Raw genomic sequence first — 7976 nt, 5'->3', positions numbered from 1 at the left:
ACACACACACACACACACACACACACACAAAACAAAACAAAACAAAAAACAAGAAGCAGATCAATAAAATAGGGCCTGTGTGAAATGGGGGGCTTCAGCAGCACACGGGGGCTGCAGAGATGAAAGTGACATGGCCACTATAGGGTCTATGAACGGCACAGAGCGGAGCCCCCAAACTGAGGCTGAATGAGCTGAATAGGCTCATCCATTCTTCCCTCCTTTCACTCTCCATAGGCCTGAACTGTTGGAACTCTTCATTCCTCACAATGGCCAAACGCACTAAAACTTTTTCTTTTTTCTTCTCATGCAAATCACCTCAGCCCTGACCGCCAGTGTCATCATGTGCAGCAAAAAAACACACATGAACCTTCTCAGTTTTTAAAAAAGGATCACAAATGCTTCATCATCTGAACCTTTAAAAAAATCTAAAAATTCTTTAGAAAAAGCTTCATTTTGGCCTTAAAGTCCAAAAAAATCCTAATTTTCCTAAATCTGTGTCATTAACATACAAATAAATAAATAATAATAATAAAGCAGATTTTCAAATGTGACTTAGAAAAATTCCCACCAAAGACGGGGCTTCTTTCCCACTAACATTTAGGCCAAAGCAAGTAAGAAAAAAGGGGGACTCATAAAAGTCCACCCATGACTTTGGAGATCATTAGCAGCGCCTGTTAGATAGGAGGGAAAGCCAACAGCAAATATAGCTGCTAAAGGGCCCCACAAAGGCGTGAAGTGTTTGTTGACTGCTCAGGCTGCAGAGCAAACAGTAAACTTTGAATCTTTCAACAATAAGTACACATCTCCCACAGTCCAAGGCACTGATGTGTCCACCATTCCTCAGCTCACTGTTTGATTTTTGCTCCTTTGTACCATTACAGGATTAAAAAAGTGGAGCGTGTGGCTGACATCAGAATAACTACAATGAAGCAGGAAAAAAATATATATCAAAGGTTATTTTTGCTTGAAATGAAACAAATGAAAAGAAGATAAAAATACAGTCGGCTTTGGGTACGTTAGTGCTAAACTGTGAAAAGTGAAGCAGGAGGATTGGCGCCGGGTATTCTGATCACATCTCTTCCCATATGGATCAAGTTGCAGGAGCAAAAATTTTTTGGATTCCTGTGTCAGATAAGTTCAAAGTGCAAATGAGATGTGAAGCTGCCCTAAAAGCTTCATCTGCCGCTGACACGCAAGGCAGCCGAAACAGAGGAAGAAGAGGAGGAGGAGGAGGAACAGCAGTGAAACACTTTCTAACACAAGAGAGGAAAAAAAACCCAGCAACATTAAAGCGACTCCAGTTAGCATCTGCACGAACTTCTCCTACCTTCACTGACGTCTCTTTTTCTCCTCGAAGCTCTTCCAGCTCCGTGTTTTTGCCGGGGGTGGGGGGTTGAGGACTGTGCCAGGAGTCGAGATTCCCGTAAACTAGAACCGAGCTGGCACCAGCACTGAGCGACGCTCACCAGGCTGGACGCAAAACTCCATGAACCGAGTTAAGAAAAGTTTGGAAAGCCGCAAAGTTTGCGCGACATTACACTCCTCTCTCTCTCTCTCGATCGCTCTCTCTCTTTCGTCTCCCGATTCAGAGCGCAGTGTCTAACTTTTTCTTACAATCCATCTTCCTGAAGAGGTGCGCTTGTGCGTGCGTGCGTGCTGTGCTGTGCGCGCTCTCAGCTAACTAACCTCATGCTTAAGTTTCTTCCTTGATGCGCGTAAAAGTTTGGAAGCAAACGCGGTTTGTGTGCGTCTCACGGCAGTTGTTGCAGAGACATGCGGTGCTGTTGAGATCTTCAGACTGCTGATCTGTTTTCAATCCGACCCCCCTCCTTCTCTCTCTCTCTGTCTCTCTTCCCCCCCTCACCATCCCTCCTCTCACTCCCCGTGCTCCCTGGTGAGTTGGGCCATTTGCTGCACCAGATGGGCCGGGCTAACTCAATCCAGCAGTTGCAGAAAGCAGGGGGAAAAAGTTAGCTTAAGTTTCAGTTATTGCCCGGTTTTTCACAGGCTTCATCTTTAAGCGTGTCTATCTGAGCCGGGTTTAGACTTCACGCTTAAAATGCGCAAATCTGCATCAGCTGAAGCGCTGATGTTGGAAAAGAAATGAGCGCCTGGTAATTTTCCCTTTTGGGAGCAGTGATTTCTTTGAGTGGGTGGACACATTATCAAAGCGCTCTTTTATCATGAACAAACCAAACGCGCATTCAGCAACAGATACATCCACAGCCTGTAGTTCCAGTCACAGCTTGTTGATTTAAAAAGTAGACAACAGGCAATCTTCATAATTCATGCTTTGTTTACTTCCATGTAGGCTTTTTCATCTTGGTTGGAACCTTTTATTGAGCGGTGGAGCGGGGGCAGCACGGTGCGGACAAACGGCATTTATGATGTGATGCATGTACAGTAGATTTCACCTCACATAACCCAGGCAGTGGCAGAGCGTTCAAAGGCTCATTTTGTGGTTCTTTTTTCAAAATATTAGATGTTCTTTTTTAAGGAAAGTGACGATGTGGAAAGAGAAGACAGAAACTGAGGGAAGCCAGGTCCACTCTGGACAAGTGCGCGAAGTTTACTTTTAATCAAATCTGAATTTAGCTGAAGAGTAAAAAGACTGAACTCTAAATCCTGCTTAAGTACAGATTCATGATAAAATAAATAAATAAAAAATACCCATAGTAACCAAAGTTGAAGGCCTCAATCTTAGAATATATACCCCAGCAGATGTTTTTCCATGTGAGCACCACTTTAATGCTGAAGTGCCTCATGGTGAAGCTGATTTACTGACTTTATCAGCCACAAAATGCCAAGGCAGCATCTTATTTGTTAAAAAAAGAGGAACATGGTTCCCATGCAGGTGTCACAAGGTCTCTAAAAATTTTAGATTTACAGAACATGAATGCAGGACCTAGTGCTTCCCAGTGGGACTTCCCAGTGGGAACTTGGGGAAAGGATGCCAACGTGGCATCCTTTCCCCAAGTTCACACCATGCAGCACCTGACCATCCACATAATGCAAAAGAAAATGAGAACCGTGCTCCAGCTCGCCTCCTCACTTTCCGGTCTTAAGTGAATTTGCGTTTAACACAGGCTTACCAGAAGCTGCAGAGCTCTGTGCATTCTGACTCTTTCACACATGGAGCATGGAAAATTTCAGGAGAATCAGTAGTCCTTTTTCACAGGCAGGACATAGTCTTACTACAGTAAGTGCCTGTCTGGTTTAGGTGAAGCTGCCTGATGGAGCGCTTAATGAAACAGGTCATTAGCTGCTTTATTCACACATCAGTGCACAGACTTTGTACCAGGTATCTTGCAGGTTAAAGTCTGAAGAACACTCGATCCATCAGCATCGGCCTTGTCAACATTTCTAAAAGTCCTGTTTTTAAAAAGCTGGATGTTGCAGTGAATGTGTGAAAACAGAAAACAGAAATTATATATATAAACTCATCAGTTTTCCTTTTCAAATAAAATATAATAATAACTGAGTTTTCATGTCCTCTCTGCAGTCTGTGCAGACCATCAAGTGGGTTGTTCCCTGTCTCCACCAATCTGCATTTGGAAATGTCCCCAAGCAAGATACTGAACCCCAAAGCTCCTGATGCATGCTTTGCGTCAGAATGTGAGTGGCAGTTAAAAAGTACTTGAAGTGCAGCGCGTGTGTGAAGTCTGAGTGGATAGTAAGAGTAGAAAAGTGTTACATAAATACCAGTTTACCAATGAGCTGTCCCCACTCATGACACAGTCACATACAACACTGCACAAATGTCTTGAGCTGTCACTCATTTCTTCATATTTCACTCAGAAAATGGAAAATAAGTCCAGCAGTTTATCGCATGCTTATATGTTTGTATATGTTTCCACTTTGAAACGTGTGCAAACACAGCATACGAGGCAAAAACAGAGTGTGTACAATCCTAATGAGCCTGAAAGTCAATATTTAGTATGACCGCCTTTACAACACAGCCTGAACTCTCTTAGGTAGCTTTCTTGCAATTTCTGTAAGTGGTCTTCAGGAATGGTTGTCTAGTTTTCTCGAAGAAAATCTAAAGCGATTTTATCTCACTGTTGACTATCTTTTATTCTGTTTTCTGTCAAAATGGTTCCACACAGAGACCCTCAAATGAGAAGAGTTGCTTCAGTGGGGTTCAGAATGCGGGATTGTCATGTGGTTCATATAGATTTCAGATAGTTCCCGGAAGTGCTGTGCAGGGATTTGGAATATGTAAATATAGGGAGGCAGAGCTCATCTTTCAGGAATTAGTCATGAATAAAAACATTGCAATACAATAGTTGGTAATGCCAAAGTGAAGTGCATGTAGTTAGATTTCTGTATATAAATTAATAAAATATTAAAGCTCTAATATTAACTGCAAGTGTTAACAAACCTTTAACTGCAGTTTTGACATAGTTGAGCTGATCATTACAGTGAGAAATCTGGCTGCTTTCATTAATGTAACAGAATAAATATTTAAAAATGATTTATTACCTAGCTGCCAGTTTTTTTCATGGTGGTTTAAGTAATCCCGTGATAACTAACATGATGATAAGTGTGTCTACAAGCTAATATTTAACTTGGTCAACAAAACAAGGTCAGATTTTGAAGCTTTTTTTTTTTTACTGATTCCATAATGTTAGATGAAATAATATTAACATAAATTAATTCACAATTAATTATATGCTCCTGGTTATTATTATGTTTGCTAACCTAGTCTGTCATCAACTATCATGGCCAAAATCTACAAGTGAATTTGATTTCATTAATTAAAATTAACATTAAACATTTTTTAAAAGTGCATTTTAAACTTCTGTGTCACTATCTCTATGGCATGGGTTGCATATGGTGCTAACTTCTGGGAGCCATTGCAAGATTTTTGAGCCGCCATTGCTGTGTATTAAAAAACAACTAAATACCAGGATGCAATCACTCATCGTGGTGACTTCTTGACTGTGAGCTGACTGCAGGTTTCTGCAGCCTTATAAACAGTACAGCTGCATAATGACTGAAACTTGCAGTGCTGCCCAACAATAAGCCACAAACTCAGTTTTATAACTATATAGCAGTTGAGTAAACAGAGACTCAAAGCTGAATGACTGGTGATGTTAGACACCGACTCACAGATGCATTCATTCTTCATCGGCTTTTCATCCCTGCAAGGCTTTCTTGTTTTTTGAGGACCTGTCAATCACAGAGCCCCCTCACACACACACACACACACACACACACACACACACACACACACACACACAGTCCATAAAAGAGGCCTTTTAGCATGTTTTCGTGATCCTGCCCTGCCATTCATGTGTGGGAGAAACAAGCACTAACATGGACATCCCAGGTAACCCTGGCCGCACATGTTCAGCTCCAGAGCAAAGAGAACCAGGAGAGACGGAGTCACAGGAGGGCTGTCAGGCCTAGCTAGTTTTGGGGCTCAAGGTGCCACCTTTTGTGGCATTCTCTCTTTGCGCCTGCATCATGCCTGAGTGGCCACTGTGAAAACCAGCCTGTGCACATGAGCGTCCTCTGTGCCTGTATGTGTCCTCAAAAGAGGGTGAATGCCAGTGTCAGGCCTCTCTCCCGTGCTACTACACTCTCACAGGCAGGAATTTTAATGAGTGTTTTTTTCCCCTGATTACAGCAGAAGAATGTAACGGCAGAGATCGAACACCAAAGCTTTTGGACAGAGAATCAAAGAGGGAACAAGTATAAAAGGAAGGAGGTGAGGTGAAGACATGCAAAGGATTCAAAGTCTGACCACAAGATCATAGTTTGATCGTATTAGCTCATGCATTCTTTAGTGATGACCCCTGCAGCCCGTGATGGTGCAGCTTATTATTTGCCCGTGTTTATAGGTCACATGTTGCCTTAAATGAAATTGTTGGCCAATCTGGTGGATTTCAGTTTGATCTGAAGGTCAGTGTCTGCGTAATAGAAACTCAGCGTTTGTCTTTATAGCATACTTCTTACTGATAACTTGGCAGGTCGGTGATCCATTGCTCAATCATGCTGCTATTTTGATTTCACTGTTAGAAAAAAATCACTCCGAGATGTTTTGCAGCGTTATATATTTAAGATTATTCATCATTACGTCAACTTTTCTGCATTGTTTTACATAATGAAGAAAAAAGTAATAAGCCTAAGATCTGTGAAACAAGTCAAGTTAATGTTTTTTAAATACACAGTAAAAGTTGTGGCTAAAACACATTGTCTGATAAATATACAAATATTTAGAAATCTATGTCGTATCAAAGTTAAAATTTCATTATTAAAGAATAATAATAATTGTTTTAAAATTATTATTTGAAAGAAGGTTTCTAATGGTTACCCGTCATCTCAGTGTTAAAGCAGCATAAATTCTGTCCCAGTGCTGAGTTAAAGGATGCTTGACTAACACTGCCATGACTCACTGCACCACCCTGTGGTTCCAAGTGGCATTACACAGGGAGTACATCTCTGCAACACAACAAACCAGCGCAGTCTCACAGCAGTTTTCAAATAGTTCTAGTTAAATCTATTGATTTGTATCTCTGAACATACATTTTTTCATCTCCCTGAACATGACTTCTCATCTATTCAGTCACATATGAACTATTTTGTGTTTATGTGCCCAAAATATTTTTCACTTTTTAATGGCCAAAAGTTCGTAGGGGGTTGAGTCACACATTTGACCGATTTTCATTCATCCTTTATTATTATTATTTTTAATATGTTATTAATTTTGAAAGATGAATAACTTTTTTAATGGTAAACATATGTTGCTTGGTGTAGCCTTTAAAAATTACTTGGTTCAGATTACGCGCTGTAACAATGTGGTTAGGTTTAGAGATTCATCACAGTTGCCACTCCTTTTAAAGGTCTGTTTTCTTGGCTACCGTGGTTACGTGAACCATGGTGCTTTCTCTGGACAGCACATTATACGTTGTTGAAATGCATCAGTTAGAAAGTATCTGTCCATGGACAATTTGTGTCACTGAACATGAACAAATACACTCACTTTTTATGTCTGTTTCTTGTTTTGTGGGCTGAATTCAGTCCAAATGCACAAATCTTACCTTTACATAACATCATAGGTGTTGTCTCTTCTTATTGATAGTTGATAAAACTGGTAGCTGAACCAATGAGCTAAACTGGTTTTAGTTCATGGGCAAAATACTAAAAAATCTAATCCCTATAGGGCTAGACTATATTGTTTTATATTACATTATTCTGAATCATTTTATTGCATTTATTTGTTGTTCACCTTTTATTTTAGAATAAAATGAGTCATTTTACGTTAATGAGCTCTTTTGTTTTGTCATATTGTGTTTTAATTTATTTAACTCTTCTACTTTATCCTGTTTCACATGGGGTTTTGTCTCCTTTAACAATAAATTTATCAAATTTCAGGATAACAAAAGTGTCTCTTATTTGTCTCATCCAAACTAAGCGTGTTACATGCAGTCTGAAGAACAGAAAAAGTGTAATTGTTCAGATATTTACAGTGTGGTCTCCTCACTTTTCTGTTATCACTGAAGCCCATTTTCAACAGACACATCTGTACAGAATATTCAGCATAGTTCACGAAAAGGAAAGCAAATAGAAAGGTTTGCTTTGAACAGAGTTTAATGTTGCATTTAAAATCAGTTTATTGCCTTCACTAACAGAGAGGGCATTAAAATCTGTGCAACATGTGACATGTTCAATCCTCCCAGCTCCATAAAACAAGGTGGACTTCATGAGGTACTGGCTATAAGTGAGGCAGCCCTCTGCTGGAGTACAGGGGCCGCTTTGTCCTCTTATCTGCCATCGCTGAGCTCCTCCTTCAGTCACTGGACCTCCTCCAGCGTCATCTGTGCACAGTCGGAAGATTCAGGTTATTATAAACACACTAATGATGCAAATCATCAGTAACCACTCTTGAAGGTAATAAAATAGAGTTGGTTCACACCTATAAATATCTGGGAATCTTAATTGATGACTCGCTTACCTTCAAACCACATGTA

General features: G+C 40.3%; 1 protein-coding gene across 1 annotated transcript in view; it reads right to left on the bottom strand.

Moving 5' to 3' along the window:
* gli2a (GLI family zinc finger 2a) overlaps nt 1–1874 on the bottom strand; it is an 85397-nt gene extending 83523 nt beyond the window's left edge. Inside the window, exon 1 of the mRNA XM_005919355.2 lies at nt 1328–1874. The gene's annotated coding sequence lies outside the window, so the exon portion shown is untranslated. The remainder of the gene's footprint in view (nt 1–1327) is intronic.
* Between the last annotated feature and the right edge of the window lie 6102 nt (nt 1875–7976).

Source organism: Haplochromis burtoni, unplaced genomic scaffold, assembly GCF_018398535.1.
Source record: "Haplochromis burtoni strain Fernald_Lab_line unplaced genomic scaffold, NCSU_Asbu1 Contig_20, whole genome shotgun sequence".
In the NCBI taxonomy this organism is placed as follows: Eukaryota; Metazoa; Chordata; class Actinopteri; order Cichliformes; family Cichlidae; genus Haplochromis; species Haplochromis burtoni.
The sequence above is the reverse complement of the archived record's forward strand: the minus strand, read 5'-3'. Positions and strand labels throughout refer to the sequence as shown.